General features: G+C 46.3%; 1 long non-coding RNA gene across 2 annotated transcripts; it reads right to left on the minus strand.

The window, feature by feature from the left end:
* Positions 1 to 2,315: 2,315 nt before the first annotated feature.
* On the minus strand, positions 2,316 to 20,184 carry LOC144480290 (uncharacterized). 2 transcript variants are annotated; one of them, XR_013495638.1, is made up of 3 exons: positions 20,067 to 20,184; positions 17,157 to 17,299; positions 2,316 to 2,383 (listed from the first exon to the last, which is right to left on the minus strand). It is a non-coding gene; the product is annotated as an uncharacterized LOC144480290 (long non-coding RNA). The 2 variants fall into 2 exon arrangements; XR_013495637.1 differs by lacking the exon at positions 2,316 to 2,383 and adding an exon at positions 5,668 to 6,184.
* Between the last annotated feature and the right edge of the window lie 935 nt (positions 20,185 to 21,119).

Genomic DNA, 21,119 nt, shown 5'->3' on the forward strand with positions numbered 1-21,119 from the left:
TATCACAGTGGCTTCCCTTTATTCCGAGTTCAGATATTCTATCAAAAGGTGGAATGCTGACACAGTGGTTAGCACCACTGCCTTACAGCGCAACGGACCCGGGTTCAACCCCGGCTTGGGTCACTGTCTGTGTGGAGTATGCACGTTCTCCCCGTGTCTGTGTGGGTTTCCTCAGGGTGCTCCGGTTTCCTCTCACAGTCTGAAAGGTGTGCAGGTTAGGTGGATTGGCCATGCTAAATTGCCCCTTAGTGTCCCAAGATGTGCTGGTTAGGTGGATTGGCCATGTTAAATTGCCCCTTAGTGTCCAAAGATGTGTAGGTTGGGTGGATTGGCCATGCTTAATTGTCCCGTAGTATCCAAAGATGTGCATGTTAGGTGGATTGGCCATGCTAAATTGCCCCTTAGTGTCCAAAGATGTGTAGGTTAGGTGGATTGGCCATGCTAAATTGTCCCTGAGTGTCCAAAGATGTGCTGGTTAGGTGGATTGGCCATGCTAAATTGTCCCTTAGTATCCAAAGATGTGATGGTTAGGTGGATTGGCTATGCTAAATTGCCCCTTGGTGTCCAAAGATGTGTGGCTTGGGTGGATTGGCCATGTTAAATTGTCCCTTAGTATTCAAAATGTGTAGGATAGGTGGATTGGCCATGCTAAACTGCCCCTTAGTATCCAAAGATGTGTAGGTTGGGTGGTTTGGCCATGCTAAATTGTCCCTTAGTATCCAAAGATGTGATGGTTAGGTGGATTGGCCATGCTAAATTGTCCTTTAGTGTCCCAAGATGTGTACGTTAGGGGGATTAGTGGGGTAAATGCGTGGGGTTACGGGAATCGGGTCTCGGTGGGATGCTCTGTCAGAGAGTTGGTGCAGACTCAATGGGCCGAATGGCCTCCTTCTGCTCTGTAGGGATTCTATGATCCTTCCTCTGTTTTAATTCCCTTTTGCAGAGGACAGTTCGAGTTGGAGAATGGTGTCCATTCCGATGAACAAGTCCCATTAGCAAGATCTGGTAAGTATGCTGAGGAGTTTGATCTTAAACATCAGCGACCTTTCATGGAAAGGTCAAATCCACTGACTTTAAACATGGAAGTGGATAATGATTGGGGTGCGGTTAACATTATTAACGGAATGTCCCGTTGGAACCAGGCAGCCCCTTGAACACACGATGGGCGAGTTTAATGCACGGTTTTAAGATTGAAACCTCGTTAACATTATAGGTTTTATAATTTATATGAATTGTAAAAAACTTGTTATCTTGCGTAGGTTGCTTTAAGAAGTTAGCCTACTGTCAAAGTTGTCCACATGCCTGTATAAAAGGGGAACATTTAGGAGGATTGGATTCTGTGGCAGTAATTACAGAGACAAATAATGCAAAATCCTACTGACTGCAAATTACAAGCAGCAGCTGAAAGTCAAAAAGTAGAACTCTTCCTTTGTGAGATTATGTAACACAATAGCAAAAACATCCGCTCGGAGAGTGTCTGAATGGAACCATTCAGTCAGGGCTGGCAATGAGTACTGTACGCTCAAGGGCTATTGCATTAACAACTCACTGAGGTGTATAACTCAATGCCTCCTCATTGTCTGACACATTTCTGAAATGGATCCTGACTTGTAGCCATTGTAGAAATGGTCGAGAGCTTCAGGTTTTTAGGTGTCCAGATGACCAACAACCTGTTCTGGTCAACCCCATGCCAACGCTATAGTTAAGAAAGCCCACCAACGCCTCTACTTTCGCAGCAGACGAAGGAAACTTGGCATGTCCGCTATGACTCTCACCAACCTTTACAGATGTACCATAGAAAGCATTCTCTCTGGCTGTATCACAGCTTGGTATGGCTCCTATTCTGCCCAAGACCGCAAGAAACTACAAAGGGTCGTGAACAAAGCCCAATCCATCACGCAAACCAGCCTCCCATCCATTGACTCTGTCTACACTTCCCGCTGCCTCGGAAAAGCAGCCAGCATAATTAAGGACCCCATGCACCCCGGACATTCTCTCTTCCATCTTCTTCCGTCGGGAAAAAGATACAAAAGTCTGAGGTCACGTACCAATCGACTCAAGAACAGCTTCTTCCCTGCTGCTGTCAGGCTTTTGAATGGACCTACCTCGCACTAAGTTGATCTTTCTCTACACCCTAGCTATGACTGTAACACCACATTCTGCACTCTCTCCTTTCCTTCTCTATGAACGGTATGCTTTGTCTGTATAGCGCACAAGAAACAATACTTTTCACTGTATCCTAATACATGTGACAATAATAAATCAAATCAAAATTTCCTCAGCCAATGACTGCGCTCTACATGGCTGGTGACTCACCTCCTCTGTGACCTGTTTGCTATTTTTCTTGATGGTGGCTGGGGTGAACGTTCTAGCTGGTCCCGAACTGTGGTACAATAACAACACACAAATAAATTGAGGTATTGCAGTTGGTTGCAACTGTTTACTAGCTATTAGCAGCCTAAATATCGCAGTCATAAGATCAGGTCAGTGGCTGGGAATTCTGCAACAAATAACTCACCTTCTGACTGCCCCAAGCCTGTCCACAATCTACCAGATACAAGTCAGGAGTGTGGGGGACCAGTGTGCCTGGGTGGGTGCAGCTCTAGCAAGGCTCAGGAAGCTCGGCACATTCAGGTGCCAAGCAGTTTGCCTGATTGGCTCTCATCCATCAACTTAGACACTCGCTCCCTCCACCCAGCATACAATCATAGAATCATAGAAACCCTACAGTGCAGAAAGAGGCCATTCGGCCCATCGAGTCTGCACCGACCACAATCCCACCCAGGCCCTACCCCATATCCCTCCATATTTACCCACTAATCCCTCTAACCTATGCATCTCAGGACACTAAGGGGTAATTTTTTTAGCATGGCCAATCAACCTAACTTGCACATCTTTGGACTGTGGGAGGAAACCGGAGCACCCGGAGGAAACCCACGCAGACACAAGGGGAATGTGCAAACTCCACCCAGACAGTGACCCAAGCCGGGACTCGAACCCAGGTCCCTGGAGCTGTGAAGCAGCAGTGCTAACCACTGTGCTACCGTGCCGCCCTCAATCAATATGCAATTCGCTACAAAGCAACTATATCATTGGATGTACTGTACCAATTACAATACTTGCTGTACTGCCATACACCAACCAGGGCGGCACGGTGGCACAATGGTTAGCAGTACTGCCTCACAGTGTCAGGGACCCGGGTTCAATCCCGGCTTGGGTCACTGTCTGTGTGGAGTTCGCACATTCTCCCGGTGTCTGCGTGGGTTTCCTCCGGGTGCTCCGGTTCCCTCCCACAGTCCAAAGATGTGCGGGTTAGGTGGATTGGCCATGCTAAATTGCCCCTTAGTGTCAGGGGGACTAGCAGGGTAAATGCATGGGGTTACGGGGATAGGGCTTGAGTGGGATTGTGGCCGGGATTGAGGCCGAATGGCCTCCTTCTGCACTGTAGCATTCTATGTTCCTGGAATTACATCTCCCTTCAGCCTCATAAGTTCAAAACAAAAAAAAACAAGCTCAAATGGCTACTTTGGAATTGTCCAATTTGATGCGGGGAGCTTGCCAGGGGCAACACCAGAGGAAATTAAACTCTGATGAGTTAAAAAGACCTTCATTCAGAGTTACTCAGCGGGAGTATGCCTGCTATGGAGGGCATTAGCTACTAGGAGAGGTTGGAGAAACTTGGTTTGTTCTCACTGGAGCGGCGGAGGTTGAGGGGAGACCTGATAGAAGTCTACAAGATTATGAGAGGCATGGACAGAGTGGATAGTCAGAAGCTTTTTCCCAGGATGGAAGAGTCAATTACTAGGGGGCATAAGTTTAAAGTGCGAGGGGCAAGGTTTAAAGGAGATGTACGAGGCAGATGTTTTACACAGAGAGTGGTGGATGCCTGGAACTCGTTGCCGGGGGAGGTAGTGGAAGCGGATACGGTAGTGACTTTTAAGGGGCGTCTTGACAAGTACATGAATAGGATGGGAATAGAGGGATATGGTCCCTGGAAGGGTAGGGGGTTTTAGTTCAGTCGGGCAGCATGGTTGGTGCAGGCTTGGAGGGCCGAAGGGCCTGTTCCTGTGCTATAATTTTCTTTGTTCTTTGTTCTTTAAGTGAAAAGATTTGGTAAAGAGCAAAATGGGAGAATTATGCGGCATTTCCCAAGAGCTACATAAGATTGGACAGAAAGCTGGCAATTTTGAATTAAGACCTGTCTCTGCTAATGTAGGCTGTTTTGTCTTCATGAAAATATTTTTATTTAGAACCATAGAATCCCTACAGTGAATTCGGCCCATGTTGCTGGGCATCGTGTAAAGATGATGGCAGCACATCTTGTCATGTGAGATACTCCATTGATGAAGCGTATCCATTAAATATTGGACCAGACAACGGGGACATATTTCTATCACACCTTTAACATAATGAATCGGCCCAAGGGTGCTTCCGGCTTTGGAATGACCCTGAGCTACAGACGGACTGTGTGATGTACAGCGGGACTATCATTTTAAATGACGCTCATGCGTGCCATAAAGACAATGTTAGACCTTTGACTGTTCAACAAATCCAATTATATCCAGCTCCTCTGCAATGTGTTATTCAAAGCTTCTGTACTTAAATCAGCAACAGAGAAGGGGCAGCTTCACTTTTCAATTGCTGGTTTGTTTGGTTTAATAGGAAGGGTGACACTCTGTCAAATAGGTATGCAGATTTTATTCAACAACTGAACATAGGAACATAGAATCGAGAAGCAGGAGGAGGCCATTTGGCCCTTCGATCCTGCTCTGCCATTCATTTGATCATGGCTGATCATCAATTTCAATATCCTGATACCCCCTTTCCTCCCATATCCCTTGATCCCTTTGGCCCCAAGAGCTATATCTAACTTCTTCTTGAAATCAGACAACGTTTTGGCCTCAACTACTTTCTGTGGTAGTGAATTCCACACATTCACCACCCTCTGGGTGAAGAAATTTCTCCTCACCTCAGTTCTAAAAGGTTTACCCTTTAACCTCAAACTATGACCCTTAGTTCTGGACTCCCCCCACTATCGGTAACATTCTTTCTGAATCTACCCTGTCTAATCCTGTTAGAATTTTATAAGTTTCTATGAGAATCCCTCTCACTCATCTAAATTCTAGTGAATATAATCCAGTATAACCAATCATGCTGCGTGATATCTCACAGTAATCTCTGACCCAAAGACTAGGATGTTGAAGGTATGTGGAGAAGATGGTCCATTATTTGTTAAAAGTTCAAGGCCAGTCACAGAATGTGAGCTTGGTTTGAATATGGGGAATGAGACCCTATCCTCCCCGACTTCACACACTGGCTGGAAATCTACCACCTTGCCTGCCATGGAATTGGAGCGAGCGAGGGTCCGACATGGCGGCACAGTGGTTAGCACGGCTGCCGCCAGGGACCCGGGTTCAATTCCCGTCTGGGGGCACTGTCTGTGTGGAGTTTGCACGTTCTCCCCGTGTCTGCGTGGGTTTCGTCTGGGTGGTTTCCTCCCACAGTCTGAAAGACGTGCTGGTTAGGTGTATTGGCCATGCTAAATTCTCCCTCAGTGTACCTGAACAGGCGCCAGAGTGTGGCAACTAGGGAATTTTCACAGTAACTTCATTGCAGTGTTAATGGAAGCCTACTTGTGACTAATAAATGAATAAACTTATAAACAACAAAAATCTCCGTTGACCTCGGGTGGGAATTTCCGGTTTCACTCGAGAGAGAGGCCATAAAATCTCGCCCACTGTGCAAATTCGGCCTAAAGCTGGGATTGTGAAGGCAGGATTGTGATTCTTTGGCACTCGTTCTGAGGTTGTCGGCTGGCTGTTAACTTGCGGACCGACCTGCCTCTCTTACGCGCCCAGGGTGCGGAGCTCATATTTCCAGCACTTTGGATATATTAGGTGATAGCTCATTAGCAATAGCAATGTCTCATAAAGTTCCTTTGGCGCTGGCTCATTTCACTGCAGCTCATAAACCATTTTCTTTGCATCTGAAAAGTCACATTCCTCCGTGAGGCTGCTTAGACGATGAAGATCGGGGATATGGGTTTGCAGAATTAGAAGGATTCTGAAAGGTCTCGATAGAATTCGGGTAATATTGAAGAAGTGTTGTTCACTATTAAATGCAAGTGGAGTATCACATGGTATTGTTTCACTGATAGGCCTCACTTCCTTCTCTCGTTGTATCTCTGGGGACACAGAAAAGTGTTGGATGATAACATGAGCCAGTGATGGTTTATAAATGTTTTTTTCCCCGCATGTTAGTGGAGAGAAAAGTAGCAAATGTTAGCTGTGGCCTTCAGTGATACTCCAATCATACTGAGTTGTCATAAGCTTTGATCCATTCCTATTCATTGGATGGATGTCGCTTTTATATTCCTACCATAGAACATAGAACATTACAGCGCAGTACAGGCCCTTCGGCCCTCGATGTTGCACCGACTTGTGAAACCAATCTAAAGCCCATCTAACCTACACTGTTCCAATATCATCCATATATTTATCCAATGACCATTTAAATGCCCTTAATGTTGGCAAGTCCACTACTGTTGCAGGCAGGGCGTTCCACGCCCTTACTACTCTCTGAGTAAAGAACCTACCTCTGACATCTGTCCTATATCTCTCACCCCTCAATTTAAAGCTATGTCCCCTCGTGCTAGCCAACACCATCCGAAGAAAAAGGCTCTCACTGTCCACCCTATCTAATCCTCTGATCATCTTATATGCCTCTATTAAGTCACCTCTTAACCTTCTTCTCTCTAACGAAAACAGCCTCAAATCCCTCAGCCTTTCCTCATACGACCTTCCCACCATACCAGGCAACATCCTGGTAAATCCCCTCTGCACCCTTTCCAATGCTTCCACATCCTTCCTATAATGCGGCGACCAGAACTGTACGCAATACTCCAAGTGCGCCGCACCAGAGTTTTGTACAGCTGCAACATGACCTCATGGCTCTGAAACTCAATCCCTCTACCAATAAAAGCTAACACACCAAGCGCGAGTTTACTTGGATGGCAACTCCACCATCAAGAAAAGCAAAGGTATCCAAATTCATAGGAACGTCTTCATCTCCAAGTTCCCTTTTAAGTCACATGCCATCCTGACTTGGCATATGTTGTGGCGCAGTGGGTTAGCGTCCCTGCCTCTGAGCCAGAAGCTCCGGGTTCGAGTCCCACCCCAGGACTTGATGGCCAAGGGAGGTGCGTTCATAACGCGGGCAAACAGGTTGAGTGTCAACTTGCAAAACCCTTCCAAACACGCCAATGGCTGGCGGTAAGAGCGGGTCAGACTCCTGGTCATCTTGATGTGGAGTGACGGCCCTCAAGTTATAAAACCCCTGGCGACAGACTAGCGACCTGTTCTGGGAATTACTAGCCATGGAGGCAAGTCTACCTTAGTGCACCTCTTGGTGTGGGAATAGAATTGGATTGGATCCTGACTTGGACAGTGACTGCTGTTCCTTAATTATCACTGGGTCAGTAATCCAGAATTCCCGACTGAACACCATCTTGATAAGGGCAGCAGCACTCCAAGATATCCCACCACCAGCCTTTATGGTCATCATTACTGAGACTAGCTCTTTTTAAAAAAAATTCACAAGCTTCTGTGGCAGGATTTGACCCGCTATCCCCACTCGTTTGGGAATTAATAGCCCAGTGACATTGCCACTACATCACCATCTCCCCATAACTGGGTAGCTTATCTGGTAGAACATAATGGCCGGAATTTCACCAGCACGTCCGTCCCAGAATCGGGGCGGGCGAGGTTTCTAGAACGGCATTCTCCATCGGCCTCGGGTGGGATCTTACGAGCCTCGAGGCCGATGGAGAATGCCGTTCTAGAAACCTCGCCCGCCCCGATTCTGGGACGGATGTGCTGGTGAAATTCCGGCCATTATGTTCTACCAGATAAGCTACCCAGTTATGGGGAGATGGTGATGTAGTGGCAATGTCACTGGGCTATTAATTCCCAAACGAGTGGGGATAGCGGGTCAAATCCTGCCACAGAAGCTTGTGAATTTTTTTTAAAAAGAGCTAGTCTCAGTAATGATGACCATAAAGGCTGGTGGTGGGATATCTTGGAGTGCTGCTGCCCTTATCAAGATGGTGTTCAGTCGGGAATTCTAGATTACTGACCCAGTGATAATTAAGGGGGGGGGGGGCGAGGTGGTAAAATTCCAGCCAATGAAAAAGAAAATTGAAATAACAGTGGAAGGTAAGAGAAAATTTAAATAATTTGAAAAGTAATCAAAATAATGCGTGAGGAAAAAGTGAAGGAAAAATCTGCGGAAATGTGAAGAAACGTAATATGCACTCGCAGCTCAATTATCACAATGCAGATGACGGGACCAAACTTGGGACACCTGGCATTTTCACCAGATTCTTTTATTTAATTTAAGGGATTCCCTTGGGGAATATTTATTTAATCCAGGATTCTGAAAGCTACGTTACAATGATGCAAGCTTGAAAATATCGCGGTAATAGCTTTAGTTTCAGAAAATTAGAAAATATCCTTTACTTGAGGGAGAACCTGCCCCTGTCTACATCAACAGGGACGAGTGGCCAAAAGCTTCAAGTTTTTAGGTGTCCAGGTCACCAACAACCTGTCCTGGTCCCCCCCCATGCCGACACTATAGTTAAGAAAGCCCACCAACGCCTCTACTTTCTCAGAAGACTGAGGAAATTTGGCATGTCAGCTACGACTCTCACCAACTTTTACAGATGCACCATAGACAGCATTCTTTCTGTCCACAGCTTGGTATGGCTCCTGCTCTGCCCAAGACCGCAATAAAGTACATCGTCGTGAATGAAGCTCAATCCATCACGCAAACCAGCCTTCCATCCATTGACTCTGTCGACACTTCCCGCTGCCTCGGCAAAGCAGCCTGCATAATTAAGGACTCCATGCACCCCGGACATTCTCTCTTCCACCTTCTTCCGTCAAGAAAAAGATACAAAAATCTGAGGTCACGCACCAACCGACTCAAGAACAGCTTCTTCCCTGCTGCCATCAGACTTTTGAATGGACCCACCATATATTAAGTTGATCTTTCTCTACACCCTAGCCATGACTGTAACACTACATTCTGAACTCCTTTCCTTCTCTATGTACGGTATGCTTTGTCTATATAGCGTGCAAGAAACAATATTTTTGGCTGTATCCCAATACGTGACAATAATAAACCAAATCAAATCAGAGATTACAAACAGGAAAGTTCTGATTTTGACCACAGTATCTAACGTTGATGTCTTATTAAATTACGTTGTTCCGGTTTGTTAAATATATTGTTCATATTGGGAGAAACAAGTGATGGATATTAATTGTCTTTGATTGAAATCTTTAAGATCCTGATGAGTATTGACAGGGTGGATGCGGAGAGGGTGTTTCCTCTTCTGGGAGAAAGTTTAAAGCTTATTTATGAGTGTCACAAGTCAGCTTACATTAACACTGCAATGAAGTTACTGTGAAAATCCCCGATTTGCCACACTCCGGTGCCTGTTTGGGTACACTGAGGGAGAATTTAGCACGGCCAATGCGCCTAACCAGCACGTCTTTCGGACGGTGGGAGGGAACCAGAGCACCCGGAGGAAACCCACACAGACACGGGGAGAACGTGCAAACTCCACACAGTGACCCAAGGCTGGAATTGAACCCGGGTCCCTGGCGCTGTGAGGCAGCAGTGCTAACTAGCACTGTGCTTCTGTGCCGCACATGAATCTAGAACTAGGGGTCGCTGTTTCAAAATAATGGCCTGCCCATTTTAGACAGAGCTGAGGAGGAACTCTTTCTGTCAGAGCATCGTAAGCAGGGGAATTAGCAGGTAAATATGAGGGGTTATGGGGATAGGGCCTGAGTGGGATTGTGGTCAGTGCAGACTCAATGGGCCGAATGGCCTCCTTCTGTACTGTAGGGATTCTATGGTTCATATGGGTCTTCTAATCTTGTAATTCAATGAAAATACTAATACAAGCCTTCTTGAAATCAGGGGTTATGGGGAAAAGGCAGGAAAATGGGGATGAGACAAATATCTGCCATGATTGAATGCCTGATCCGCCATTCATTTTAATCATGGTTGATCATCAGATTCAATATCCTGATTCCCCCTTCCCCACATATCCCTTAATCCCTTTAGCCCCAAGAGCTATATCTAATTTCTTGTTGAAATCAGACAATATTTTGGCCTCAACTATTTCCTGTGGTAGTAAATTCCACACATTCACCACTCACCGGGTAAAGAAATTTCTCCTCACCTCAGTTCTAAAAGGTTTACCCCTTATCCTCACACTATGGCCCCCTAGTTCTGGACTCCCCCACCATTGGGAATATTCTTTCTGAATCTACCCTGTCTAATCCTGTTAGAATTTTATAAATTTCTATGAGATCCCCTCTCACTCTTCTAAACTCCAGTGAATATAATCCTAACGCTGGGTGAAAATCCTGGAACTCCCTCCCTAACAGCACAGTGTCGAGGGGTATGGGGAGACAATGGGAGTATGGCGCTGAAATAGAGGATTAGCTGTTATCATATTGACTGCACAGGTTCGAACAAGACTTCTTCACCGCACGGGACCTTCAACCGATGCTATACACTAGATACATCGATGACATTTTCTTCCTTTGGATTCATGGTGAGCAATCACTGAAACAACTATATGATGACATCAATAAGTTCCATCCCACCATCAGGCTCACCATAGACTCCTCTCCGGAATCGGTTGCATTCTTGGACACACGCATCTCCATTAAGGACGGTCACCTCAGCACCTCACTGTACCGCAAGCCCACGGATAACCTCACGATGCTCCACTTCTCCAGCTTCCACCCTAAACACGTTAAAGAAGCCATCCCCTACGGACAAGCCCTCCGTATACACAGGATCTGCTCGGATGAGGAGGATCGCAACAGACACCTCCAGACGCTGAAAGATGCCCTCATAAGAACAGGATATGGCGCTAGACTCATTGATCAACAGTTCCAACGCGCCACAGCGAAAAACCCCACCGACCTCCTCAGAAGACAAACACGGGACACAGTGGACAGAGTACCCTTCGTTGTCCAGTACTTCCCCGGAGCGGAGAAGCTACGGCATCTCCTCCAGAGCCTTCAACATGTCATTGATGAAGACGAACATCTCGCCAAGGCCATCCCCACACCCCCACTTCTTGCCTTCAAACAACTGCACAACCTCAAACAGACCATTGTCCGCAGCAAACTACCCAGCCTTCAGGAGAACAGTGACCATGACACCACACAACCCTGCCACAGCAACCTCTGCAAGACGTGCCGGATCATCGACACAGATGCCATCATCTCACGTGAGAACACCATCCACCAGGTACACGGTACATACTCTTGCAATTCGGCCAACGTTGTCTACCTGATACGCTGCAAGAAAGGATGTCCCGAGGCATGGTACATTGGGGAAACTATGCAGACGCTGCGACAACGGATGAATGAACACCGCTCGACAATCACCAGGCAAGACTGTTCTCTTCCTGTTGGGGAGCACTTCAGCGGTCACGGGCATTCGGCCTCTGATATTCGGGTAAGCGTTCTCCAAGGCGGCCTTCGTGACACACGACAGCGCAGAGTCGCTGAGCAGAAACTGATAGCCAAGTTCCGCACACACGAGGACGGCCTCAACCGGGATATTGGGTTCATGTCACACTATTTGTAACTCCCACAGTTGCATGGACCTGCAGAGTTTCACTGGCTGTCTTGTCTGGAGACAATACACATCTTTTTAGCCTGTCTTGATGCTCTCTCCACTCACATTGTTTTGTTTCTTAAAGACTTGATTAGTTGTAAATATTCGCATTCCAACCATTATTCATGTAAATTGAGTCTGTGTCTTTATAAGCTGTTTGTGAACAGAATTCCCACTCACCTGAAGAAGGGGCTTAGAGCTCCGAAAGCTTGTGTGGCTTTTGCTACCAAATAAACCTGTTGGACTTTAACCTGGTGTTGTTAAACTTATCATATTGATTGGCAGGGCAGGCACAAGGGGTCGAATTGTTCAAGATTCTTTTAAGGTTAACGTGCAGTGCAGGTTCAGTCGGCAGTTAGGAAGGCAAATGCAATGTTCACATTCATGTCTAGAGGGCTAGAATACAAGGGCAGGGATGTAATTCTGAAGCTGTATAAGGCTCTGGTCATACCCCATTTGGAGTATTGTGAGCAGTTTTGGGCTCCGTATCTAAAGAAGGGTGTGCTGGCCTTGGAAAGGGTCTTATGATCTGATGGAATGGCTTACACCTGCTCCTATTTTCTATGTTTCTTCCTGGAAGCACTCAGCCCTCGGAAGGCCACTCTTGGTTCAGGCACAGAACTAATCAAAATATTCGGATTACACAGTGACGCGAGCAAAACGGAACGGAATATCAGCTGTTGCGTTTCCTCAGCAAAGTCTAGCTGAAGTTGGAATTGCTTCATCCGTGGGGAACCTGATGTCTGACCATGCCATCCGCTTTCCAGACACACTTTCCTCTTCAGAGCCCCGAGCACTGAGCCTCCCGGATTGCAAACTTGGCAAGGAGCAAAGGTACTCAAATAAAGGAAGGGATTAGGAGGGCGATCCAAGCCTTCTCCTCACTTTTCGCTTTCCATTCTCCACTGAATTGGATAAGTGATTATATAATCATAAAAATAGTCGGGAAATTAGAATCACTTTGCTATTCCTTTCTCCTGCGGAGTTGAAGGGACGCCAATATACATTTCTTTTCTCGAATATAAAAGCTGAATTGCTTTTATTGCGACACAGACTACCTAAAATATGTTAGGGAGCAGTGTAATGGGAACCAGAGACGGAGACAGAATGGAACAAGGAGTGCTGTTTGAAGCAATGTGCTGCCTGAAAGAACACTTTCAATGGGAATTTTCAAAAAAGAATTGGATAGAATAATTGAGGAGGAAAAACTTTCCCATGGCAATGGCAAGTGGACTGGGTCTAAGCTGGCAGCTCATTCAAAGTGCTAGCATGGAAATGATGGACCAAACAGCCATCTTCTGCATGATTCTGGAATTCTATGATCCTCATGGATAACAGGAAGAGGAACTTTACTTTTCCCACATTTTGGGAGTCTGGGCAAAGTATCATATTCTAATCTCCAAATATTCATCCCTCTTTCATGCAATGTTCTGAGGCTTTATTTTCCCACTTAACAAGGGTGGAAGATCCATGCAGGCTTCTCCCGATCTCGGAATATTTTCAAGACGGAGGTCGATGGATTCTTGTTGGACAAGGTAATCAAACGTTATCTGGAGTGGCTGGGGAATGTGGGACGCAACGCAAATAGATCAGCCATGATCGCGTTGAATGTCGGAACAGGCTCAATGGGCGAAATGGCCTACTTCTGTTCTGATTTTGTACGTTTGTATTGTTATAAGACGGAGATTGATCCCCCTCTGGGAACTAACCCCCAAACACCCAAAGAGGAGTATTCGAAGGGCTAGATTGCTTACTCCAGCTCCTAATTCCTAGGTTCCTATGTTCCTCTGTCTCTTTAAGTGCAGTGTTTTCAGGACAAAATCAACATACTGCAGATGCTGAAAAGATGAGATAAAAAGCAGAACATTCTGGAAGTATTCAACAGGTCAGGCTGCATTTGCCAAGAGAGAGAGAAACAGAGTTAATGTTTCAGGTCAACGATCCTTCATCAGAGCTGGGAAAAGTTAGAGACCTGGCAGATTTCTAACTGTTTCTAGTCCTGGTGAGTGGTTACACGCCTGAATTAATAATTCTCTTTCTCTCTCTCAAAATATGCTGCCTGTCTTGATGAGTATTTCCGGCAGAATCACGGATTTGTTACAGCACAGCCATTCGGCCCATGGTTTCTGTGCTAGCTCTCAGCCACTCCCCTTCTCCCCATAACCTTGCACATTCTCCCTCTTTGGATAATAATCCAATTCCCTCCTGAATGCCTTGAACTTGCCTCCCATGGCACCTTCAGTGCTCATTTCCTGGCCGAATGAATAAAGATGCCAAAGTTAGTGCCAAATTATGGGTGCGTTTACACCTTGGCCGGTACTGGATTGGAACTCGACTTCAGTTCAGACTCTCTGAGGGGGAGTTTGGTCTTGGCATCCAGTGGAAAAAATGCAATCAGATTTCATTTCAATCCAACAGTTATCCCCTGATGAAAGGAATGGAAGAGATGTCAGGCGATGAGTAAAATTGACTCTTCATAGAATCATAGAATCCCTACAGTGCAGAAGGAGGCCATTTGGCCCATCGAGCCTGCACCGACCACAATCCCACCTAGGCCCCATAACCCCATGTACTTACCCTAGCTAGTCCCCCTGACGCTAATGCATAATTTAGCAGGGTGCAGAATGTAGTATTACAGTCATAGCTAGGGTGTAGAGAAAGATCAACTGAATATATGATAGGTCCATTCAAAAGTCTGATGGCAGCAGGGAAGAAGCTGTTCTTGAGTCGGTTGGTACTTTCGTATCTTTCACCCGATAGAAGAAGGTGGAAGAGAGAATATCTGGCAGTGCGTGGGGCCCTTAATTATGCTGGCTGCTTTTCCGAGTCAGCGGGAAGTGTAGACAGAGTCAACGGATGGGAGGCTGGTTTGCGTGATGGATTGGGCTTCGTTCAAACTTATGTTCTAGAAGGGAAAGGACAATGTGCTTATTCAGTCCACCAAGCAGTTCCCATTGACAAGTTGTCCTTGAAGTTGAAACCTCATTGAGGATCAGAGTGAGTTAGCATTCCAACTACCAATTATAATCCTGGTCATCTTTCTAACAACATCGCTGGCCACTGTAAGCTGCTACCTAAATAGGGATTGCACGTACCAAGCTGACTGACTGAAAACATGCCTTAACACAAGAAGGCAGAGCCCCTTACACCGACACAAGGATCGAGTCCTTGTCAGCATTCTAAAGATTTATTTCTTGCACTGACTAAATCCACTCACCGATTTTAACATAAGCCTTTAAATATACGTGCACTAATGCACAGCTGGAACTGGTCCTTGACAGAGCCACTAATTCCACACAAATGAGTCTGTGTTTTGGAATGCAGTTTTTACCCATATCTCTTCTCCGGAAGCCAATTCTTACCAGTTGAAGGTTGCAGTTCAGAAACCAGATCAGGCTAGCGTGAGAGGCCGACACGGAGACGATTCCATCATAGCCATTATAATCCCGCGTAGCGCTACCCATAGCCAGACTCAGAGCTCAGAATGGGTCTGTTCCAGGAATGGGAAGGTCAGGTTTGAGAAACCTTTGCCAGCCTGGCCAAGGGATTGGTGTCTAGTTAACCCAGCATTACTGGGTGAATGCGCTGACTCTGGCATGAAATTCAATCATGCAAATCTCTGAAATTCATCGAATCAAAGAATCACTACAGTGCAGAGGGAGGCCATTCGGCCCATCGAGTCTGCATTGACTCTCCGACGGAGTATCTTACCCAGGCCTTCTCCCCATGGCGGCACGTGGTGGCACAGTGGGTAGCACTGCAGCCTCACCGCACCAAGAACCTGGGTCCGATTCCTGGCTTGGGTCACTGTCTGTGTAGAGTTTGCATTTTCTCCCTGTGTCTGCATGGGTTTCCTCCGGGTGCTCTAGTTTCTTCCCACAGTCCAAAGATGTGCAGGTTAGGTGCATTAGCTATGCTAAATTTCCCCTCAGTGTACCCGAACAGGCGCCGGAATGTGGCGACTAGGGGATTTTCACAGTAACTTTACTGCAGTGTGAATGTAAGCCTACTTGTGACTAATAAATAAACTTCAATCTTTTATCCTATCTCCATAAACCCATGCATTTACCAAGGCTAATCCATCTAATTTAGACATCTTGGGACACTAAGGGGCAATTTAGCTTGGCCAATCCACCTAACCTGCACATCTTGGGACACTAAGGGGCAACTTAGCATGGCCATTCCACCTAACCCGCACATTTTTGGAGTGTGGGAGGAAACGGGAGCACCCGAAGGAAACCCACGCAGACATAGGGAGAATGTACAAACTCCACACAGACAGTGACCCGAGGCTGATTTCTGTCCCAAGAAGTTGCATATTTAAGCATAGCTTTTGTCAAACCAGTCCTGGTAACGACAGTGTTTAAATCCAATGGTCAGGACATAGGGGTCTACATTCCCTAAGTAAATTCTTGCTTTGATCTGTGGCTGGTGAAGGGAAATGTTTTTACCGTTAGCCCCAGTGCCTCACCTATTGTCAAATAAATTGAACCAGCGTGTTGCCATCACTGGTCAATGCTGGAAACCTCTTTATATGAATAATGTAAGATCTAAAAATGTGCAGGTTAGGTGGATTGGCCATGCTAAATTGCCCTTAGTGTCCCAAGACTTGTAGGTTAGATGGTTTAGCCATGGTAAATTGCCCCTTAGTGTTCAAAGATGGTAAATGTGCAGGGTTATGGGGATAGGGCAGGGAAGATGGTCTGAGGAAGATACACTGTCAAAGACATGGTGCAAACTCGATGGGCCGAATGACCTCTTCTGCAATGGAGGAATTCTATGATTCAGTATTTGGCGATGTTCCCTAGCTCTCTCCTCCACAAAGTGGAAATGTTTTGTCTGAACTCATTGGTGTCTGGGAACGATACCAGAGCTACGTTAACTTCCAGGGAACTCTGTCATCGAGTGTATGCTAATGAATAGGAGGAAAAAGGATTAAGAAAGTGAAGTTAATTCTAGAAATTGTGAGCCAGTAACATCGAAGAACAATCATGTTAAAGCTCTTTGATACATTGATATTCATAGAATCAGACAGGCACAGTACAGAATGAGGCCATTCAGCCCACTGTGCCTGTGGTGGTTCTTTGGTAGGCTATCTAATTAGTCCCACTCTCCCCAGCTCTTTACCGTAACCCGGCAACTGTTTTTCTGACACTGTTTTTCAAAGATGTTGGGCCAGATTCGAGTCCTGCAGGATGCCTGACCTGAGTTTTGACAAGCTAACCAATCATGGCTCAGGAGCACGCTCCTCCTCCAATGGGGGTGTGGCAAGTGGGTTCCTGAGACATGAGGGTCAATATGAAGCCCTCCAGTCCTGAGGGAGACCAGCTGCCCCATGTCAGACATGGGGGTTGCCGATTCGATAAGAGGGAGGAAGGGTGGGGAGGTTGCCTCAAGACGGAGGCACCCTCTGAAGACTTTTGGTTTTGAAAGATGAGATTCAAACTGACCACAGCTACCAGACCCTTGCCAGGGTGGCCCATGGCGACAGCTGCGGCCATCTTGGAATCGTATCAATGTCGGGGGATGGGTGGGAGCACAGAAATGGTAGATTTCCACTCCTCTCTCTTTTCTCTTCTCTCTTCCTTCGCTCCTGTTAAATTAAAAAGATGAACAATAATGCAAACTGATGACAAGTGAACATGCATGCAAGCAAAGCTCCATTCTACTGTTCTCGATGATTCTCAGCATACTCGGTTTTCCGCATTTCGCTTGCAGCCTGATTTTTTGATTTGATTTAGTATTGTCATATGTATTCGCATCCAGTGAAAAGTATTGTTTCTTGCGCGCTACACAAAGCATACCATTCATAGAGTACATAGGGGAAAGGGAAAGGAGTGCGTATAGAAGGTAATGTTACAGTTATAGCTAACGTGCAGAGAAAGGTCAACTTAATATATGTTAGGTCCATTCAAAAGTCAGCAGGGAAGAAACTGTTCTTGAGTCAGTTGGTACGTGACCTCAGACTTTTCCCCATGGAAGAAGGTGGAAGAGAGAATGTCCGGGGTGTGTGGGGTCTTTGATTATGTTGGCTGTTTCCCCAAGGCAGCAGGAAGTATAGACAGAGTCAATGGATGGGAGGCTGGTTTGCGTGATGGATTGGGCTACGTTCGCAACCTTTTGTAGTTTCTTGCGGTCTTGGACAGAGCAGGAGCCAGACCAAGCTGTGATACAACCAGAAAGAATACTTTACAAATGTCACACAAGTTGGGAATGCCCCACAATTTGTCTTTAGAGATTAAAGCATTTACCAATCTCACTGGCCTGGTGGCACAGTGGTTAGCACTGCTGCCTCACAGCACCAGGGACCTGGGTTCAATTCCTGGCTTGGGTCACTGTCTGTTAGAGTCTGCATGTTCTCCCCATATCTGTGTGAGTTTCCTCCGCGTGCTCTGGTTTCCTCCCACAGTCCAAAGATGTGCTGGTTAGGTGGATTGGCCATGCTAAATTGACCCTAGTGTCAGGGGGACTAGCTAGGGTAAATTTGTGGGGTTAAGGGGATAGGATCTGGGTGGGTTTGTTGTTGGTGTGGGCTGAATGGCCTCCTTCTGTTTTTTTTTTAGATATATTTATTAGTGTCACAAGTAGGCTTACATTAACACTGCAATGAAGTTACTGTGAAAATTCTGCTCTGTTGGGATTCCATGAGTCTCACTCAGGAGGAACCAAACACTTCCTCTGTCATATCATAGAATCATAGAAACCCTACAGTACAGAAAGAGGCCATTCGGCCCATCGAGTCTGCACCGATCACAATCCCACCCAGGCCCTACTCCCATATCCCTACATATTTTACCCACTAATCCCTCTAACCTACGCATCTCAGGACACTAAGGGGCAATGTTTTAGCATGGCCAATCAACCTAACCCGCACATCTTTGTTCACATCCCGCACATACGTGGGATAAAATGTTAGCTCTCCTCTCGGAGGAATAAGTTGGATAATCAGCTTCCTCACATCAAAGTCGGGATTCAGAATCTTTCGCTGTATCGCTGGGAGAACGGAATGGACACTCATCACGAGCCCGTGAGGTTAAGGCATTGACATTAGCAAACCCTCCTGCCCGCCATCCAGCCCCACACCAAGCCAAGGAACATGGACTCATACTCAGCACTGAGTGACTGAGTAACTTGGAGCATCACAGATACCCCAATAGAAACAGCATCATTAACAGTGTACAGAGACAATGGGACACAGACAATGACACTCCAGACTGCAGAGAAAAAGAGGCAATCTCGCCGAATCCCAATAATCCAGATTGAGCAATCTTGAACTAATGGCGTCATTTACAGGACTGCTCTCAGCTACAGTAAATGTCCCTGCCTCCCCCAGCACTGCGGCCTGCCTTCACAAGCATTCTTTCCCTCGCTGTTGGCACGTTAGGGGTGTGTCTCTCAAAGTGCTGCTTCTCACGCCTTCTTACTAAAAACAACTCCAAGAAACAGTGGATGACTTTGCAGGGCCCTTAAAAGCACGGCTAGCTTTCGATGTTTCTGTCCTATTGTCACACTGGCTGCACTTTTTAAAGTTTGGAGTAACTAACTGTGGTGTAACTAACACGAGTTAGTTACACCACAGTTACAGAATTGTCGGTGTGCACGTAATGTTCTTTCAGCTTATCGTTGTGAAAAGGCCCAACACACACACAGACCAAAAGCACAGACACACAAACGGATAAAAGCGCACACACACAGACACAGAGATACACAGACACAACATACACACACAATTACATACAAACACACACACACACACACTCACACACGCAGCATAGACATGCACACACAGAGACACACAGACACAACATACACACACAATTACATACAAACACACAGACACACACACTCACACACGCAGCATAGACATGCACACACAGAGACACAACATACACACACACAGAACACAGACACAGATACACACACACTCGCACACATACACACACAGACACAAAACACAGACTCACACACACACACAGACAACAGAAAGAGCAGCTCACATAAATCACAGACAGAGGGAGCAAAAATATGTTGGAAATCCATTCTGTTTGAATCGAAGCACTTCATCTGAATTGCCTGTAGTCCCAAGTGTTGTCAGGAGAGTTCTTGTAATACAACATCCCTCTTTGTTTGGCCACTTTCCCTTCAGTAATCACCCAGGATTTAATGCCTCCTTGTTGAGACTCTCCTACTTTACCAATGGCTCTTTTTGTGGTTTATTTGAAACGCTCTAATTCAAAGCAGCCCGTTCTAATTGGCAATCCCCAACGCCCCCCCCCCACCCCCCCGATTCCACCCCCCCGATTCCACCCCCCCCCCCATTCCAGAAGGGCGGAGTATAACAAGCCCCATACAGTAGTTACCTGATGGCTGTCAACGCTTGTCAGCTATATCACTGCAGACTCTGTCTCAGTTACCCACCTCGGCTGTACAGAGTGGTCCACACAAATTAGACATAATTGCCATCAGCTGATGAGGGACTGTCATCAAACAGTGTGCGTTTCAGCACCATTATTTACAATGATAAATAGCAGCAAGCTGGAAGAAAGGTGCTCATTACCCTTGGTGCCAGGTGACTCTGTGACCCAGACAGTATCTGCCGTGTAGGCAATTCAGAATGACAGCTGGCTACTCTAGTGGTTTAAGGTAAACAATGAGGGAGAGATATATACTTTAGATAGCAGGCAGGTACAATCAAGACTCATGATACAGGTTCTAGTCCCAGTGGCGCTTCTACTGAGAGACAATAATTGTAGTTATCTTTGTACATGTCTGCCACCAGGAATAACTATCTTGTCCTGTATAAAAAAGAGAGAAGCCAACCCTACTCTTAACTGCTAATGGAAACAATCCATTGCAAAGCCGGTTAATGAACAGATGTAGTTTGTTATGTTGACTTTCAGTTGACGTAATTGTTTTCGAGACAAGAGGGAGCGAGAGAAAAAAAGATGATTAGATTTCATCTTGCTCATCAATCTGTAAAGTCAGGCGGATAGTGCCGCATTATAAGTAGCCACAATGCCGGACTGTTATCCAGAAGTTCAAATTCCAGCCTCTCGGCTAATATTCGGATCAAACCCTTCCCTCGGGGGAGAATTCCGCCCACCCTGCCCCATCTCGGCTGGGTTGTTGGAGGCAGGAGGGACGGGCAATTGTTCTGAGGGAGGGGGCAGTCTCTCCCCAAACGACAATCCGACATATTTTTGTTGTAAAGAAACGTCAAAAAAACTAAAGGGACGGGCTCCTGGAGAAGCTGATGTCAAAAATGTTGAAGCGGAGGAGGGAAAAGATGAGATGGGTGGGGAAGTTAGGATAGGACGGCACGGTGGCACAGTGGTTAGCACTGCTGCCTCACAGTGCCAGGGACCCGGGTTCGATTCCCGGCTTGGGTCACTGTCTGTGCGGAGTTTGCACAT

The sequence above is a fragment of the Mustelus asterias genome, chromosome 28 (assembly GCF_964213995.1).
Source record: "Mustelus asterias chromosome 28, sMusAst1.hap1.1, whole genome shotgun sequence".
In the NCBI taxonomy this organism is placed as follows: Eukaryota; Metazoa; Chordata; class Chondrichthyes; order Carcharhiniformes; family Triakidae; genus Mustelus; species Mustelus asterias.